General features: G+C 40.8%; 1 protein-coding gene across 5 annotated transcripts in view; it reads left to right on the top strand.

The window, feature by feature from the left end:
• Nucleotides 1-19,791, top strand: part of NAALADL2 (N-acetylated alpha-linked acidic dipeptidase like 2) — a 691,918-nt gene that overhangs the window by 299,363 nt on the left and 372,764 nt on the right. The gene's annotated exons all lie outside the window — the stretch shown is intronic.

Genomic DNA, 19,791 nt, shown 5'->3' with positions numbered 1-19,791 from the left:
TTGCAGTTGCTTAATTTCTCTTACTTGTATTTTACTTGTTCAAATGTTGCCTTGAAGTTTTCGTTTTATGAGCACAGGAAACACCGTAGACAAACTAGACCATTTAAATATTGTCATGTGAACTTTGTTTTGGGATAAGAAGTGCATCATTTTTGGAGGGGGTTGGGGAGCCAGACTGTCCATGAGACATCAGAGGGCAAGTTCCATTTCATTTAGTGCTCATTTTTGTTGTATGGCTGGATGGCTTCCAGACAGAAAAGGGCTAAACTCTGGGAGAAAAATAGAATGGACAAGCAAGCTTTTGTCTTAAATTTATAGAATAGGCTCCTTATGTGGAGTCAACTATACCACTGAAACGAAGATGAAAGGAATTCCTAATATGCTCATCAGGAAAAACTACAGGAAGTATTGACAACAAAGAAGGGAAGGATAAGAATCCTTACCTATAAGGAGAAGACATTATAGAAGAAGAATGAATTGTTTCAGAAGAGTTATATTAAACCACTGCAGTTCTATGCTCATACTATACCACATACAGCTAAGCATTGTAATTCTTCTTTTGAGAAAGCAAATTGTTGAAGACGTGGGCTGTGGATTCCATGACTTCCAGAGACCTCCATGAAATGAGCCTTTTTAGCTTCCACCCTGTGACCATGTGCCACAAGTGGAAGCTGCCAGCTTCTGTGAGCTGCAGAGCTCTCGGGGCAGCCGCTCTCAGCGGCTGCGGGGATCCCCAGCTCCAAACCCCCAGGGCTGGCAGCAGGCGTCCCATGGCTCTGAGCACCTGGCAGCGGCAGTGACCCCTCCTGCTGCTGTCAGCCGTGGCAAGCAGCAGGGACCCCACGGCTCGCAGCTGCCACCGACCCTGCAACTGTTGGCTGCCAGCGGGTGGCAGGGACTCCATGATTCAGAGCCACTGGCGGATGGGGTCGGCGGCAGGGACACTGTGGCTTGGAGCCAGGGCTGGGGGAACCCCGGAGCCCAAAGCTCTAAGCCGATGCAGGTGGCCCCGCAGACTTTAGCATAATCGTGGAGGAAGGAACCACGGTAGCTAGGGCAGCGCTCCAGATGTCCTGCAACGCTGCTGACTCGGCAGGAAGGGCCTTAGCCTCCACCATCTGTATGAGAAGGTGCTCATGGCTGCAATCCTCGGGCCTGTCCCAGGAGGTGCAACAGTCTATTCAGGACCTCCCTTTTGATGGGTCGGCCCTGTTCTCCGACCAGACCGGTGAGAAGTTGCACGGTCTGAAGGACTCCAGGGCAACGCTTCACTCCCTAGGCCTGTACACGCCCCTGTTTTCCAGGCGTCAGTCACAGCCCCAGGTGCAGCAGGAGCCAAGGCCTCCGCCCAGGCCTTTTCAACCCTATAGGAATAGAGATAGGAACAGGGGGTTTAGAAGGAGAAGTCAGCCCCCAAGCTCATCCTCAGCTTCCCAGCAGGGGCCCCCAAGGAGGTCGGGCAACCAGAGGAGATAATTTTGATAGTGTGCCTGCGGGTGGCACCCTGACTGCTCTCCTGGATCCGCCCTGCTCCTTCCTAAACAGGTTAAGGCCCTTCTATCCAGAATGGGCAAAAAATTACTTCGGACCATTGGGTCCTTGGAATAGTCTCAGGGGGCTATGCCCTACAGTTTACATTTACCCCCCCAACAACCCTCCCTCTCCGTCCATCTTCAGGGACCCCTCTCATGAGCAACTTCTCTTGCAGGAGGTGGACACCCTCCTCAACATAGGAGCGGTGGAAATGGTCCCTCAAAGCAGGAGGGGGAAGAAATTTTATTCGAGGTACTTCCTCATCCCCAAGGTGAAGGGGGGTCTGAGATCCATATTAGACCTGTGTCGTCTAAACAAATATGTCAAATGACTCAGGTTTTGCATGGTCTCCCTAGCCTCCATAATCCCTTCCCTGGATCCAGGAGATTGGTATGCCACCCTGAAGGTTCATCTGGCGGCCATTTTGGCCTTCCATCAGCCACTGGAGGGGAGCTCGCTGTTCTCCGATCCCATGTTGGTCGGGTTCCTCAAAGGGGTGGAGAGGCTTTATCTGCAGGTCCATGATCCGGTGCCTCCCTGGGATCTCAACCTGGTCTTCTCGAGACTCACGGGGTCCCCCTTTGAAAACATGGCTTCATACCCTCTGCTCATCCTTTCGTGGAAAATAGCCTTCCTGGTGGCCATTACCTCAGCTAGGAGGGTCTCTGAGATTAGGGCCTTGACCTAATCAGTATTCTAAAAGGATAAGGTGCAGTTGAGGCCTCATCCAGCCTTCTGCCCATGGTGTTTTCCTAATTTCATTGTATTCATGATATTTTTTTCTCCGTTTTTTCCCAAACCACACGGTTTGGAGGAGGAGAGGAGATGGCATTCACTGGATGTGAGATGAGCCCTGGCCTTCTACTTCGAGTGTACAAAGCCGTTCCAGAAATCGATGCAGTTCTTCGTCACAGTGGCTGACCAGACGAAAGGCTCACCTCTCTCCACCCAGCGCATCTCCTCGTGGATTACATCATGCATCAAATTCTGCTATGAGCAGGTGAGGGTGCCACTTCCGAGAACCATCACAGGGCACTCAACCAGAGCTCAAGCCTCGTCTACAGCCTTCCTGGAGAGAGTGCCCCTGTAGGACATCTGCACAGCTGCTATCTGGTCATCGGTGCATACCTTCACATCCCACTACGCCATCATCCAACAGGCAAGAGAGGATGCGGGATTTGGCAGAGCGGTGCTGAGGCCAGCTCACCGGTAACTCCTATCTACCTCCAGAGGTATTGCTTGTTAGTCACCTATAGTGGAATGGACATGAGCAAGCACTCGAAGAAGAAAACAAGGTTACTAACCAGTAACTGATGTTCTTTGAGATGTGTTGCTCATGTCCATTCCACAACCCACCCCTCGTCCCCGCAGCCAGAGTTGGCAGAAAGAAGGGACTGAGGGGGCGTAGGGCCGGCAGCGCCTCATATACTGCGGCATGTATGCGGGTCTCCAGGGGGTGCCGGAGCTGGCCCTATGGGATCTGCTAAGGGGAAAAAGGTGCATAGAAGTGTGCACACACCTATAGTGGAATGGACATGAGGAACACATCTTAAAGAACATCTGTTACTGGTAAGTAACATTGTTTTTGGCTCTGTGGCCTGGTAATTTCGTTGGCTGTTTGTTTTTATCAAATCTAATGAGTTTGGGGGCTTCCCTGGATAAAATGTGTACTTAGTGCAGTCTGGGGTTCCCTGACCTGTAATATATGTGAGATATCAAATGAACTTGACTCCTGTTTAGGCCCAAATTAGAGTGGCCAGATTTTGAAAAGAGCTCTGCAATTTGGATATTGAGCTGCTTTGAAAATCTGACACTTGTTTGGCCTAAATGGGAGCTGAGCATTTCTGAAAATATGGGCCGAATGGTGGGTGCTAAGCACTTGAAAATCTGACTTTGAGCTTTTTTAGATAATCTGGCCCTGCTTCTGTGAGAGCACAACAGGCAGTGCCATGTTCAGGACCTCTACTCTCATAACAGATTACCCATGTATGAAGGACGCCTGTTGAAAGTTTATGGGGTCAGCAGGCCTCTTGGGCCCCAGGGAACAGAGTGATTGGACAGGAGTAAGGAGACAAAAGCCTAACCTTAAAAGTGGTAAATAAACTTGTGATAATCATTCAACTATTTGGGGGGGCTTATCTTGACCCTCAGTGGGGTGTATGTTTTATCTTCCTTTTGAAGAGGTTGCTCATGTTCATGGGAAATCTGACTTCCAGGGGAATTGGGATTACTTCCTCCTAAACGAGGATTTTTGTTGATGGTCAGGAGTGGTATCTTCATTCCCATTTCAGAAATAAAAGGTCAACGCAAATAAAGACATTAGAGCTTTTTAATATGGCATTGTGTGTGTTCGTGAAATATTAAATTTTAAGTGAGATACAATTCCTAGAAAGTAGCTGATGAGATGAAATTGATTTGGTATATGCCAGTGTGATTAATACAAGTGAGCATGTTTTGATTGTATAATTTTGTGTAAAAATGATGTGCCCTTTACTTTTCTTTCTTTCTTTCTTTCTTTCTTTCTTTCTTTCTTTCTTTCTTTCTTTCTATGTTTGTTACTTCTGTTTATGTAATGTCTGACAAAATGCCCTAGGCTCAAGCACAATTTACAATAAAACATTTAACAAATAAATCAAAGTTGACACAATGTCAGCTGGAAATCTCTCTAGCCCCAATTGCATTATATTGATAAATTAATGTACAGTGATTAGAAACATATGGTTGGCTTAAGAGAAAATTTGGACACATACCATTATTAATTTCATAACTGGTCATGTGTGTCCTTTATATGGTTAACTGTTTCTAACTCTTTGAGCTACAAACTTAGTTTATCTACCATATTTATTTTATTTTCAAAGATGAAATGTTTATTTAGGGAGTCCTCTCTCCTCTAAATCACTGTGATTCACATGATTGGCATGGAATCTTTAACTAATAGGTAGTTTCCCTAATTATTACTCTATTTCTCTAGGATTGCAATTACCAGACCTTACATATTAATTCCTTAGTGTTCATCAGGAACCAGACTCCTATTCAGAAGGAGCTAAATCATACAGTTTAAACAAAAATGCCCATTAGCTATGACATACCGACTCCGTTATGCAATCTAATCATTTTTCCAGTTCATGGAGAAGACTAATGATTCATTTGAAAGGGACAAAACACCACCAGCTGGGTTAAAAGATTCAAAGTTTTATGATCAGTGGATTTTCTTTACAAAAAGCTTCCATTGCTATTCAGATACATAGTCCTCTCTTGATCTAAGCTAATGGAACTATGTTGGGAAGTAAAAGATGCCACTTGGATTTGATTATGTGGCTGTTCACATTTTACTGAGACATTGACATTTTCCATATAGTTTTGTGAAGAAAAGAAAATTATATCACTGTGAAGTCTTGCTTGGGTCAGTGCTTTAACTACAAAAAGGGGTTATTATATGTGAGCACTTCCCCCAGGGAGGATTTCCCCCGCCCCTCTTCACTGCAGTGATTAATTGCCGCTGGTGTTTTAACCCATCCAAACCTTCATACTGGTGTTATCTGGAATTTAGAGGGCTTGATTTTTCACTCATACTTGTATAAATGAGGAGTAACTCCACAGAAGTAAAGGGTTTTACACCTGTATAAAACTGGTGTAAGAAAGAGATAAATCAGGCCCATAATCTTTAAAAGAGAGTCTATATCCACAATGTGGCATCTAAAAGAGAGGCTAAGCAACTCTTTTTGTAAAAATACTGCTCACATAACTGCAAGAGAAATTATATATAGGATGCCTGATTCTTCAGTCTAAGTGCACAGAGAATGGATTTATTGCGCACAGTGTAAGCAGAATTGGGCCTAACTATGCAATGTGATATTGTGTGCATGGGGGATTTTATCATCATATATAATATGCAGTGAAACCTGGCCGAAGCAACTGCTGAACTTCAGCAACTAAGGCAACTGATAAAAAATTGGTGGTCTTCTAGTAAAGTTTGAATAACAAATGACTTGAGATTTATGAGATCACTTTGGGGTATCATTTTAAGACAAAAGGTTTTCTAGTAAAGATGGCTTCTGTCTTATATAAAAGTTTTTAATAGTAAAATCCTCTATTAACTGCAGTTTACTGAATTTGTGAACGGAAATGCATGTAGGATAGTCCTTTTCTTTTAAGCATTTAAAGACTGAAAACTCTTTATCAGGATGAGAGAAGTCTTTCTTGCTTTGCCAACAAAAATGCAGCCTTTCACACAAATCTCTTTCATATACAAAAATTTGACAAAAACGGTCAGTGACTTTAAGCCTTTCTTGTTTCCAGGTGGGTAATTTGAAGGGTATCACATATCTCTTCCTTTGACAGCTTGAGTAAAAAGATTGTTGGGCTACTGAAAAATAGAAGTAGACAATATTGGGGGGGGTGAGACTGTCATTATCATCTGCCATAATAAGATTGTTGCAGATCAGTAGTTATCCTGAAAGTGGATAAATACCATAATCTTTTTTGAATATGTCTCTGGTCACCATGGGGAAGAAATACCAACTGACAGTCATTGTCGCCTTGCACCATACCCGTTAATTAAATGATCTGTGTGTCACTGAGAGGGTGTTAGATTGTAGTTTGAATAATTTTTTTTTTTTTAAATAGACCCGGGGTTAAGGAGAATTTAAATTATGAGTGAGGTGGTCTTATGACTAGGCTGCACACTATGAGTCAGGCAATCTGACTTCTGCTCCTAGCTCTGCCTAGCTGGGGTGACCACCCTTTCAACAGGCAAAAGTGGCACAGATGCAGGAGCCCTGTCCCCCTCCGTGGCCTCTCTTCTCCAAGGCCCCACCCGCTGGCCAGGCCGGAAGCTGGAGCAAGGCCGTGGTAAGAGCTGCCCACGGAGCCCAGGCCACTGTGGGGATCCCTGAACCCTCCACTTCCCCTTGGCGTGGTGCTGGGATGCCCAAGAGCAGCCCCCAGCACATCTCCCTGCCCCTCAGGGTGAAGAAATATTATCTCCATTATATAGATAAGGAACTAAGAGTCCATCTACACTGCAAAAAAACCCAAACCCTGCAGCCACTCTTCCGTATGTTACATGCCCCCCTTCTAGTGGCTGGTTCACAAAGGATTTTACTCCACTATAGGTACCAGATAGAGGCTCATGCTCTTAGTCCTGCAGTTCCTGGATTCAGCACACAGTGAAACATCAGGACAGTAATTGTGGCATATATGTCTCATATATGCAGGATTTACATGCACAGAATTTGTGGATGCAACTGAAACCTGAAATTGTACAGCTTAATTATGTAGCTCATGATGTTAGATTGTCTTTTAAATTTCAATGCTTTGGAAATTATTTATATTTTTGTAAGGATTGAAAATAAAAGTAAACGTGTTCAGATTAAAAATAGATGCAAACAGGCATCATTTAAACAAGGCAATAGTGTACTTAGTGTACTGCATCTCTTGCAAAAATATAATGTATTTGTGCAGGATTGCTTGGCATATTTATATTTCAAAACTGAAGCTGTGCATTAATTGAGGTGCTTTGTACAAACATCAGTTGCTGATTTTTTATGGATTTAACCATGTACAATTTGTGTTATAAGAGAGTTAAGATATTGCTTATTATCTATCTTGTGTATCTGTCCCCTGAAAAAATTTAAGAGCCAGATTTTGTGAAAAGCCACGTTTTCTGCCACCAGAGTCTTGAGAAGATGGGAATGAGTAGAGTTTATATACAATTTCTGCCCGTTTCTACATCCAGTCGTGGATGTTAACAAATATCTGCAAAGATCAGTTATCTTAAAATATACATGTGAGTCCTTATTAATTCTCATAGAATTAAATTTGCAGGCTTGGTAACTGAAAGTGTAACATCAATCTTGAATCACACAGATATTAAAGAGAATGAATTAAAAACAACTAAACTGCAAAACTATTTTTCTCCTGTATAATAGTTTTGTATAACATTTCCATTGATAAGGCTTTTTTAGGCTAAACAATACTTCTGTGGTGGGTTAAAAATGTTTTGAGCAATATTCTCTTTCTGCATTAGTCAGGCTATAATCCATGTGGATCAATGTCCTATAATAACAGAAGGGGGTCCTCTTAACCCTTAAAATATTTGCAGAGTAGTTGAATTGGAGTTAATAGTCTAAAAGAAAGAGAACTTCCTCTAATCTCAGTCATTAAGTAGATATCTCATTCACGTGATTTTAAAACTTTTGATTTTAAACTGACATAGAAGAGAGAGATCATGTCAGTTTAAAGCATTGTGGATTTGAATAGCACTGTTAAACATTTAAAACTAATATTGCTTTAATCTGCAGAACAGGTTTGTTTTTTTTAATGTTTATATGGGGGATGTAATACAAGAGCTTGTTCCAAATAAAAGTGCTCTTTTCCCCTGCATTAACAGACAGTTAAAAGAGCACTACATAGACTCTTGAAGTTTGGGTGGATGCACCAAGCATATACAGTACCTCCACACACAAAATGCATGCTCTCATATTTTGTTTCTGTTCCTAATAATGCTTCACGTGGATGTTTCATTGAAATCAGTAAAGCACTAGACTAGACTGCTGTTGTTTCACAGAAAAAGATGTGCACTGCTGCCAGGCGTACCAGAACAATTTGCCACCTGAACCTAAAGCAATTCGTATTTAAGGCTGGTACTCTTTTTCAGCTCATTTTATGGTGCCAAGTTATTGCGGGAAAACATGGAGAGTGCTGTCTAGGAATACAGTTAAACTGAGTTTTTCAAAGCTGCCTGAGGGATCTGTATGCCCTATTACCATTTGAAGTCAAAGCTATTAGGCATTCAGATCTCTTAGGCAGCTTAGAAAATCTCAGCTACAGTGTGTTTACTGCCTTCAGAATATTTAGTGTACGTGAACACTAAATTGTCTGTTTTCCCATTGATACACAGGAGATTTACCTGCGCAGCTTTCGGGAACACAAATGGTAATATGACAGATGGTCCATTCCTAAGACCTTGCACTGAGATGCAGAGCTTGCCTTCTGACTCATCTTGGCAGTCAGATCAGAAGTGTCGTTTTAGTTCCAACCAAAAAGTATACAAAAATGTGAAGGTCTGTTTGATGTGTGGGAAATAGAAATAAGCTTAGAGAGGTCTTGCAGAGGAAAATATGTACAGCCAGCTTCAAAAGAAAGCTTAGGCAGAGGTTTATGATTGTTCTTTAATCTATCAACAAAGGAATTCCCAGGAAGATGGAAAATTTGCCTTGTATCTATTGTGTATTATATCACATTAATACTACCAGCTTACAGGCACTTATTCCTGTCTCTGTTTAGTATACAAATGAATGAATCAGCTACTGTGATGGCGTAAAAAAAATTATGAAGTTTTCACTGAAAAAAAATTACTGGCCATGCATAGTACATCCTTTTCTAAATGAAAGAATACAGTCATTTGCAATTTTTTTTCCTCAAAACAACCCAGCGGCAGTTGTCCACACAATATACTGAAATCCTGGAAATAAATCAAAACCATTTTTCTGTTATAAGACTGCAAAAGTGTCTGAAACCATAACATTCTATTATGTTTTTTTCAATTTTATCTATCAAATTTATACTATACGTATGGCAAATAAAACCCACCATAAATCATACTGTTTTATGTTAATAGCATCATCACTATACTGTAGGTACCATACTACAACATTCACATAGCAGATACAGATCAAGATTTGCAAATGCTCCCTCTGACGAGTAAGAAATATAGTATGTTACACTAGAGTGTAATATGCTTCTAAGTTTCCCTTCTATTAGGACAGACCATATGTTCATCACTATGATGAGCTACATATGAATTGTTCCGTCAACCATGTCTATCAGGACTGGATTGAAAGGGATAGGCCCTGAAGAATGAGCCACACACTTGAGATGGCATTTATTAACCTTTGTCAGAAAAGCTACTCTTGGTCAATCCCAGGACTGGCTTGGAGGTGGAACAATACTGCCAATAAAGATGGTGCATGGTGGAAGAAGACCTCTCATAATAATCTTCACCATATTTAATTGCTCTACCTTACTGAGTATCTGAAAATAATGTTTCACTATGGTTTTGCAATTGTGGTTAGCATTGTAGGGCAGGCATTGTCTTGGTTGTTTATGATTTAGGAAGTGTATCTGAATCTATTAGTGCAAGTTATGATGGTACTCAACCTCTTTGTAAGGGGAATATGCAGTACCATTAACACATTCCGTGTTGAATTTCTCTAATTTCCTGTTGCCCACAGCCATCACAAAATTAGCATGAGTCAATGCTGCCATCTTGTCTGTGCAGGTTCCAGAATAAAGGAATACAGAGGCACAATACTATTTGCATAGACACATTTTAAATTCAAAATTGAAAACAAATGTGCAAAATTAGGGGGTCTAGATGGCTGAATGGGGTTTTGCAACATTATCTTATTTCAGGTTCAGATGACAAGATCAAGGGTCATTATCATAAGACAGCTGTTTGGTGCTCCTAGTGAAATGGGCTAGTGGCATCAATATCTAGCTCTAAGCAGACAAATATTCACATCTCTCTCTCTTTCTCTCTCTCATGCACACACTGCATGATAATCATCATCCTTGTTGACACACACACAGCAGTGAAGAAACTAAAGTCTGCATAATATTTCAGAGCACTTTGTTGCTAGACACACTACAAATACAATAGGTAGACAAGTATGTAGGTAGATAGAAATGTAGATCCTGCTTTCTGTGATAGTGAGGAAGCAGTAAGAAATATAATCTTATATATAATGTGATGATCATCTTTTCTCCTTGATTGCTCCTAGGTTATTTGGATCAAGAATCTGAGTTTCTAAATTATTCTGTGGACTGTAGCATGGTCTTTCAAAACATTCTCCATTCTGATTTTATTACAGTATTTAATGATGATAATTTTAATCAGATGGACTGTGGGAATACTTAGATTCTAACTTCTGATGCACGATGTGCATCACTACCTGTCTTAAGCAAATCAATTGTGCGCAAGCACAGCAGTGTGTGCGTGTGTGTTTATTTGTGTTGAGACATCTTTCATTACATTCTTTTGGGACTAGGAACTCCAAACAGTAAAAAGTAACATTTTGAAGAGAGCAGAATTTGGCTTTGTCACAGGGTGACACTGGTCCTTTAAGAGGAAGCAGGGCCCGTGTCACCTGAGACACACCAATTGGGCTTAAAAGAGGACACCTGAGCCCTTATAAGGAGAGAGACCTGGTGAGCCAGAACTGCTTTAGAGAACAGAGTCAGTCACGAAAAGGGGAAACTATTTGGGTCAGTGAGGGAAAGGGCAGGTGGGAACTGTCTGGGAGTCACACTGGAGAAGGTCTATGGGCAGTGCTGCAGAGAGCAGAAAGCTCTCCACAGGCCTTCCCTGGAAACGGGAGAAATTATCAGGAAGCCAGTGGAGATGCTAGCCTGCTGACCTTCCTGAGTCAGCGAGCCTTGGCCAAAGAAGGCAGGAGAGGGCTGAAGACTGAGAGCAGCAGAGGGAGATGAATGCTGGTTCTGAGGCAGAGAGCTGAAGTCAGAGGATCAGAGAAGCCTGAAGGCTGGGGTAAGGCATGATGAGGGATGCCAAGAGCTGGGGTGTGGTGAGACATGCCAGAGCTGTACTATGTTTCATGTATTATTTAGACTATGTTGGGGAATTCTGGACTGTGGTTGTGGGAGTTTATGATTTATCTGTGCAGAACTTTTGTAATAAATTAACCCTTCAGTGACTATTACTTGGAAGGCCTTTAAGGACTATTTCTGGGGACTCTGAAAGGGAAACTGAGGCAGGCACATCTGATGCACTGCTGCCTGCCTCAGTAGGGCACTCCAGCCAGGGCCATCTTATGACATGCATCTTGTCAGTAATAAAGCACAGTTACTATATATAGCTAAAGAACTGTTTATGCTTCATGCAAAATACAAATATATTTTACATAGAAACAATCAATTCTGATTGTTTTTTTACTTTTATCCCTCAGACTCAGAATCATTTATCTTGTGCTTTAAATATTGTGGCACTTCTTTCCATTAAAAAACCCCCATCTTTTTACATGTATTTTCCATGTCACTTCTCCCATAATTTGAATGACAGACATTTGGTTTGCAAAGGAGATGATGTGAAGGTGTCTTCCCAGGAGTTTTTCTGCAAGAGGGAATGACCTGGGCCAACATTCTTACGCTGTCTTGGAGCTTGATTCCATACTGGAATCTGCTACTGTAGAATGTCTGTGCAAAATCCCACAAAAACTTGCAGGAAGGGACATGAGAAGAAATACCTATCTGCATGGAGAGATACCTCACAGTATTCCAAGGACATGTGTCTCACCTCATGGCCTTGCATAAAAGTTATGGCAGCCTGTGAAGTTAATACAGCCACAGATTTTTGGTCCCCAGGAACTACTGCAGCTGGGGGTGATTGTCTGGTAGCACACTTGCATTGTTATCAGGGAATGGGAGAAGGAAAATATTGAGGCTGCACTGCTCCTGGGGTAGAGTCTCTGGAAAAAATGGCCCTGGTGTCCCAAAAATCCCATGGGATCTGTCAAGTATGGAAGCAGCGTTTCTTTTGTGGTGAGGCAAACTGGGGCAGATCAGCATTTCTGGAGTACAAATTTTCTTGATTAAATCTGGCCTCCCCACCACCCTTATTTTTGTGGTGAGAAACTGCTTTTTTTTTTTTGTGACATTTATTAAAATTCTTATCAAAATCACTGTTCAGGAATGAAAAAACTATTGATGGCTATTTTATTAACAGTTTTAATGACTTCTGATAAAATAATCATTTGATTTAAAAATGAAAAATTTTTTTGTCAATTTCTAAACCCTGTAAAACCAAAACAACTTTGACAATTTTCTTTTTTTTAAATGGGTTCTTCACCCAGTTCTAGGGAAGCCCCCACCCCCAAATGAGATAGTGGATGAAGAATCTCAGTTTGGAAATCCTTACACATATTTCCTCTCAAAGTCCCCTCCCCAAGTTTTTTCACACGTGAAGGAAAAAAATCTGCCTGTATAGTTTTGAGAGTAAAACTGTAAAATTCTCTTATTCTTTTATTAAGAACCTTATTGTTTTCATCTATATTAAATTAAATAGGAATTTCTGATCAAGGACTCTATATCATAGAGATTTTCATTATTGTATCCATTAGACAGCAATGTGGTGTTAATAGGGGAATTATTCCAACTTTAACTTCTGATTTAGAGGGCAAGAAATCTGTTTTTCAGCAATCACTACATGTATTTCAAAATATTCTGATGTACCGTCAGCAGTGCACATCTGGCCTGCTGTGTGGTATGACTATTTATCTCTTTTAGGAAGCCATGGTGAAAGAAGTGCTGCTATATCAAAGAAATCCCCCCTGTGCTGCTACACCCCTACTCTCCCCATGGTCACCAGTTTAAAAATGAAATTCCTGTGTTGCGTGTGTATTCATTTCTCTTTATAGTCATCTGGTGCAGCTTTGTCTTTTGATGTAGTCACTCTGCTGTGTTGAGATGGAAAGTCGAGCATTATGACTGCTGCCTGTGCTCATCATCTCACAAACTATTTTATCATCTTGAGCACTTCCAGTCTTAAGCAATACTGGCCAAAGTTTATGGTAGAAAAGGCGACCTGTGACTCTTGCAGTTAGTCTCTGGGCCATTCTGCAGGCCGGAGTAAAAACTGTCTCATGTCTTTGAGAAGAAGCATGAGAATATGTCTTCATCAATGTTTTCTTGATCTTTTCATCCTTTCAAAGTACGAAAAACAATTAGGACTTGCATCTTAGCCTTTATGAAACAGTGTCTTGGTTTTTAGTTTGCTATTAAATGTTTGGGCCCAGTTCTGCCCTCACCTTCAGTCTATAAAATCTGTTATTTCTCCATTAGGGGTGTACAGGAGGGAATTAGGACCAGAGAACTGGAAGGAATCTTCTCAGTCATCAGGTCCAGTCCCCTGCTATCACAAGCATCCTAGTCATAATCTCATTCATAAATTTGTCAAGCTCCATTTTAAAACTAGTTAGATTGTGTATCCCCCCAACCCCCGATCATGTTAGAAGGCTGTTCCAGAACCTCACTCCTCCTCTGATGTTAGAAATCTTCTTCTAATTTCCAGCATAAACATATTCATGGCTAGTTTATACCCATTTGTTTTTGTGCCAAGTGTAACTGAATTCCAGTTTCCATCCAAATGCAGCTTGACAAAAATCCTGAGTAAAAAACACCATCTAGTAAATAAGAAATGCAGTCTCAATCACCAGTTTCTAACATAAAACAGGGAAAAGTAACTGTATGTTAAACTCTATATTGTGTAAATAAATATGTATTGATATAGTGTACCCTCCTGCTTAGCAAGATGTAGTACCAATTTTAGGTTGTAAATAAATATATTTTAACGGTTATACCAACCAATGAGAATAAACCTTTCTTTGGGAAAATAATTAAATAGTTAATTATAAGTCAAGTAAATCAATTTAAATCAAGGTTTCCTGCTGGTTAATGTAAACTGTAATTAAAATCAATGTTTTTTATCAATCCACATTGCATAGGAGGACCAGTGTTGGTTACAGGACTCTGACCAAGCAGTGCTTTAATGACATCAGTATCAGATTTTCTTGCTCCTACTGGCTGTCTCAATGCGTCAGTTCACCAGGTTTTCTAAATTTGATTAACAGTTAACGTCATACACTGCACGCAAGATGCAACGACAGCACCCAAAAGTGTGTGAGCTGCTTCACAGACACAAGTAAAGGCATCCTCCCTGCCCTAATGAGTTTATCGTTGAAATTCACTCATGAAACCATCGAGGCCTGGTCTATTCTAGAATGTTGTGCCTGCAAAGCTTTGTGTCTAGGAGCACAGTTAAGGGTCATAAACCAAAACAAGGGGCAGGGAAAGACAGGTTGAGCATTACGGTAACAAGATCATGTGGTTATGACGATAGTTAAAATTTGTTTATTTTGTATTGTTCACTTCTGATAATCATCACAGAGAAAGAACTGTGTGCTGTTTTTAGGACACATGCAGTCAGTGGTTTATTTCAGTGTTGTTTTGAAACTGTGGCCAGTGAAGGAAAAGAGGAGGAAGGGAGGTCAGCTGCTGGCTAGGAAGAGGAGGAAGAAGAATGAGGTCAGTTGTCTACCGAGTCTGTTAGCTTCAAGGACAGTGATGTGGGGGAGGACTGGCTCCCCACTCAGCACCCTTGTGGAGGAGAAAGTGGGGGTGTCCACCTTCAAACCACACAGTTGGGGTGGGAGAAATCCAGAGAGACTGCTGACACAGGGAAAGGTCAACGGAGTCCCCACCTTTCCCCAACCCCCCAGACAAAGAGAGGAGGGCGAGGGCCCATCAGCCCCCACGTTTACTGCTTGGGGAAGGCAGAGATCAAACAGTCGCTGCATGGGGGAGATAGAGACAGGTGAGACCACTAACTGTAGGCTCAAGGAGGTGGTGGCAGAGAGGTGGCTGGCACACCCATTCCAGGGGCTGGTCCTGCTGATTTGAAGAAGCGTGCTTATTGCATTTCCTGTTCTGCCACCTGTATCCCAGTAGGGCCCCCATACTCACAAACTGATGACTTTTTTCCATCTGAAGTTCAAGGAGGATCAGGTCTTTTGTGTCTGTCTACCTCTGAGGGTGTTCTAAAGCTTAATTTTGGAAAAACTTCTTGAGCTCTTCAGATGAAAGCCACTATATTGTTCTGCCTCTTGTTGTTGTTCACTTAATGTACTTATGCCAGATTCTAATACCCTTATGTACATTAAGAAAATCATTAGCCAATGTAAGTCCACTGACTTCAGTAGAGCTGTGCAGATTTATGGCGGCTGAAGGTATGGCCCTTAGAGTAGTACCTTACTTGGCAATATCACTGTTGATTTTTATGGAACAACTTGCTGAACAGAGTATTACAAATTATAAAGTGAATAAGGGTATTGGAATCTGACTCACAATTAAAGGCAGTAGTGTAAATGAAAATTGCCATAGCGTTGCTATTGATAGCTTGAGATACTGAGAACGTTCTCAGTGGCAGTTGCATGATGATGCAGACACACTGTTCCTTTCTACAGCTCACACATGCTATCTTGTTATCAGTCGCAATATTCTGTAAATTAAAAAGAATAACTAAACTAACTGACGTTAGTAGGATGCAGAAAGTGACACTGCAATGCGTGAGGTGCAATGCTGGTTTTCTCATTAACTGATAAGGAAAAAAACCTTTTAGTACTTTCTGGGTTTATGAATTTGGAATATTGTCAGAAATACTATTCTTGTGACATTGTTTCTGTTATCTAATCAGCCTGTCACAAACAATAATTTGTGGATTTACATCAGGAGAAATTTGGCTCAATCTTTTTAATTAAACTGCCAAAAAGTGTGTGTGTTGTTTCATTCTCCATGAGACTTATCAAAGACACCTAATATCTGCTAAGTTGTTTTAATAACACTTGTGCTATGATTTGCAATTTGATTTTAATATGCTGTAAGGAAATTTATGAAGTAAATAGTAAGTGTATTTATTTCTTTAATTCAGTCAAGTATATCGTCACTAAAGTTTCAAAGGCATGCTTCATTTAATTATAGAATAAAAAGTATCTTTAGTTCTATTATTGAGAGAACAATTTGATAATTGTGTCCTTAAAAAAAAAAAATTTAAACTGCCTTTTATTGAGACAGAATGCTGGCTGTTGAAATGTGCCATAACCTTATTTGTATGGGATGAGTTTCTTCCAATTATTTATTCTATTACTGTTTCTAACACCTGTGGGAAATGTGGATCTTGAAGTAGTGACTGTGTTAATCAAATGACTTTGTATGTTTCTGTACTGTCCAAGTTTGTCATTGCATTAGAGGGCATAGCAGATGAAATTGGAGACTTGTAATGTACTACTGATTGGATTAACTTGTCCATTTTGTGCAGCCTGCTTGAAGATTTATTTTAGATAAATTAAGAAGATTAAATCTGAAGAGTGACCTTTGACAATTATTCCTCCCGACTAGATCTCTGAAGTCTTTAACATAAGCCCAGCGTTCTTGTAAAGAAGTTGAACTCTGTACAGCAGTAACTCTGACTGTTGTACAGATTACAATTAGATATAATATATATAGTCTCTTTCAGTGGAGGTTTTTCAAATTTTCTGATCTGCATGTGCAGTTAATAATATATGCTGCAATCTGTAATGTCCTGTAGGTGGCATTAGTCATTAGAGCATATACCATAGTACCATCTGGTGGAGTTGTAACATGCTATCACTCGAGGTTGTTAATGCCTAAATATCTTTTAAAATTTGACCCTTTGAGTATAGGAAGTCTAACATGTCACACGCTATTCTATGGAGTTCCAGTGATATCTAGGCTGAGGTGTCACTAACTGGTGGTTTGATTGGTAATATAGTCTTTGAAGTTATATCTCTGAGTTTCAGTCCTATAATCATGTACTGTTCAGGCCTAACACAATTGCAGTGTTAATTTTGTTCAATATAAAACTCTTTCAGCCTGGTGCTTTATGTTTGGAAATTCGAAGGCCAGAAGAGATCATTACCATCATCTAGTCCAGTGGTTCTCAACCAGGAGTACGTGTACCTCCCTGGGGGTATGCAGAGATCTTCTGGTGGTACATCAACTCATCTAGATATTTGCCTAGTTTTACAACAGACTACATAAAAAGCACTAGGGAAGTCACTACAAACTAAAATTTCATACAGACAATGACTTGTTTATATTACTCCATTTACTATTCACTCAAATGCAATTTGGAATATTGAAATATTTATATTCCAATCAATTTATTTCATAATTATATGGTAAAACTGAGAAAGTAAGCAATTTTTCAATAATATTGTGCTTGTCACACGTTTGTGTTTTTATGCCTGATTTTGTAAGCAAGTATTTTTAAGTGAAGTGAAACTTGGGGGTACGCAAGACAAATCAAACTCCTAAAAGGGGTACAGTAGTCTGGAAAAGTTGAGAGCCACTGATCTAGACTAACCTCTTATATAACACAGGCCATAGAACTTCCCCAAAATAATTCCTAGAGCAGATCTTTTAGAAAAGCATCCAATCTCAATTTAAAAATTGTCAGTGATGGAGAATGCACCACAACCCTTGGTAAATTGCCCCAATGGTTAATTACTCTCCCCTTTAAAAATGTATGCCTTATTTCTAGTCTGAATTTGTCTAGCTTCAACTTCCAGACAGCCTTTCTCTACTAGACTGAAGAGACCATTATTAAATATTTGTTCCCTATGTAGATACTTAAACTGTAATCAAGTCACCCTTCTCTTTGTTGAACTAGATTGAGCTCCATGAGTCTTTCGCATAAGGCATGTTCTCCAATGCTTTAACCCTGTCATCTTCATTATTTACCACTCCTGCAATGGTTGTGTCAACTGCAAACTTGATCAGTGATGATTTTATGTTTTCTTCCAGGTCATTGATAAAAATATTCAATAGCATAGGGTCAAAAACCGATTCCCATGGAATCCCACTGTAAATACACCCACTCAATGATGATTCCCTGTTTGCAATTACATTTTGAGACATTTTGTGCAGCCGGCAGTTTACACATCCAAGCAAAGACCTCTTAGTGCTCTGTTAGCACATCAACAAAGCTACTACTTTTCAGAGCTCCCCGCAGCATAGCAATGTGGAGTACAGTGATTCTGAGTTTGGGGACAGTGGGGTATGTTAGATTTATCAATGTATTTTCTCTGTCTTTCATTTTAGGCTTCCATTTTTCCACTGAAATTATCATTAGATGTCTCTCTACATTTCTATTCACTTGGCATTCATTCTGGAACTGGTCAGACTAGATTAATTGTTTCCTTCAGTTCTCTCATCATTGTCACTTTGTGGACCATCCAGTAGCAGGTGTTCAGTAGTGATATAAACTGTATTTGGCCCATGAAAGCCAAAATCAGCCTATTCATGGTCTGTCAGCCTATTGAACAGTATTGTCAAAATCATTTCTAGGCTAAGGTCTTCTGCGTGACACTTCATTATGCTGCCCAGACAACCCTTTATTGTGGATATCAAGACTGAGGAAAATGTTCCGTCAAGTAATTATATAATGGATACTTGGTGAAACAGCTCATTTCAGCTTTGGAAATTGCTTTGCTCAGCTGAATATTTAATTGTAACTAATTTTCCAGGATCATTCCCTTCCTCCAGCCCCATGCAAAATTACATCAGGTGATCTCTCCGATATTTGATTGTGGTGGTGCAGTGTCAGAAGAAAACTTGTTGCGTGACATCAAACCAATCATTTTAAAGCATTAACTACTGAAAAAACAAAAAAAACCCCTAATGGTGTCTAGTGAGTATTAGGTATTTTTCCACTACATAGCCCGATTTTTTAAAAACTGCTTGTTTATGAGCAATCTAGTTGAATCTGAGATTCTTGGAAGTGGAGTCTGCTTTCTTGTTACTGTACTATGACACTGCTGGATACTATAAAATATCAGTTGTTATTATGATAATTGATAACAATGGCTGAAAATCAATTGAAAATCAGTTTTGCCATGCCTTCATTTTGTATGTCTTTATCTCTCTTAAAATTCAACATAGATTATGCCATAGAGGAGTTCTAATCTTCGGATAATGGTCACTTGCCAGCCCTTCCAAAGCTATTGATCAGAGATATTGTGAGTTTCCTTCTCTCAGGGTGGCTGGCCATTGTAAATGAAGCAGGGCCAGCTCCCCTGTACCAGAGCAGGTGCTTCTATCTGGCCAATTAAGAAGGAGGGCTGCATCTGAGGATTAGAAAAGGTCAGTGAGGAAGAGTCCTGGTAAGAGTCAATCAGGAAAAGTCAGAAGACATGAGGTCATCTCTGGGGAAAGTGGCAGAGAGGAGAAAGCTTGCTGCAGGCCTTCCCTAGAAAGAGGGAAGAATTGACTGGAAGGCTGTATGTTTGAGAGCTGGGAGAAGGCTGAAGGTAAGAGAGCAGCAAAAGGGTTTTGTTGGCTGATATCCCCAAGCAAGGGGCAGGGCTAGAAGTCTGAAAGGCAGGGGGGCACTAGAGTACAAGGGCAGCAGTGGCAGAGGGAGTTACCTCCTGGCTCTGAGCTAGGATCTGTGACCAAGAAGCCCTGAAGGCAGGGGATCAGTGGAGGCTTTTAACCACTGGAATCTCTGGGTCTGAAGAGCTGGACCCAGAGGAGCTGTGAGAGGCTGAGGGGGTGTGAGGAATATTTCTTCTGCAAAGATGATCCCAACACAGAAGCTATGAGGGTTGGCCTTCTGGGAAGAGCTGGGTTGCACTCGAGTTGGAAGGGTGGTGTGGCTGTCCT

This window comes from Emydura macquarii, unplaced genomic scaffold (assembly GCF_026122565.2).
Source record: "Emydura macquarii macquarii isolate MOO-44397 ecotype Brisbane River unplaced genomic scaffold, CSIRO-AGI_Emac_v2 contig_3603, whole genome shotgun sequence".
Classification (NCBI taxonomy): Eukaryota; Metazoa; Chordata; order Testudines; family Chelidae; genus Emydura; species Emydura macquarii.
Note: the sequence above shows the minus strand (reverse complement) of the source record. Positions and strands in the feature narration are given on the sequence as shown.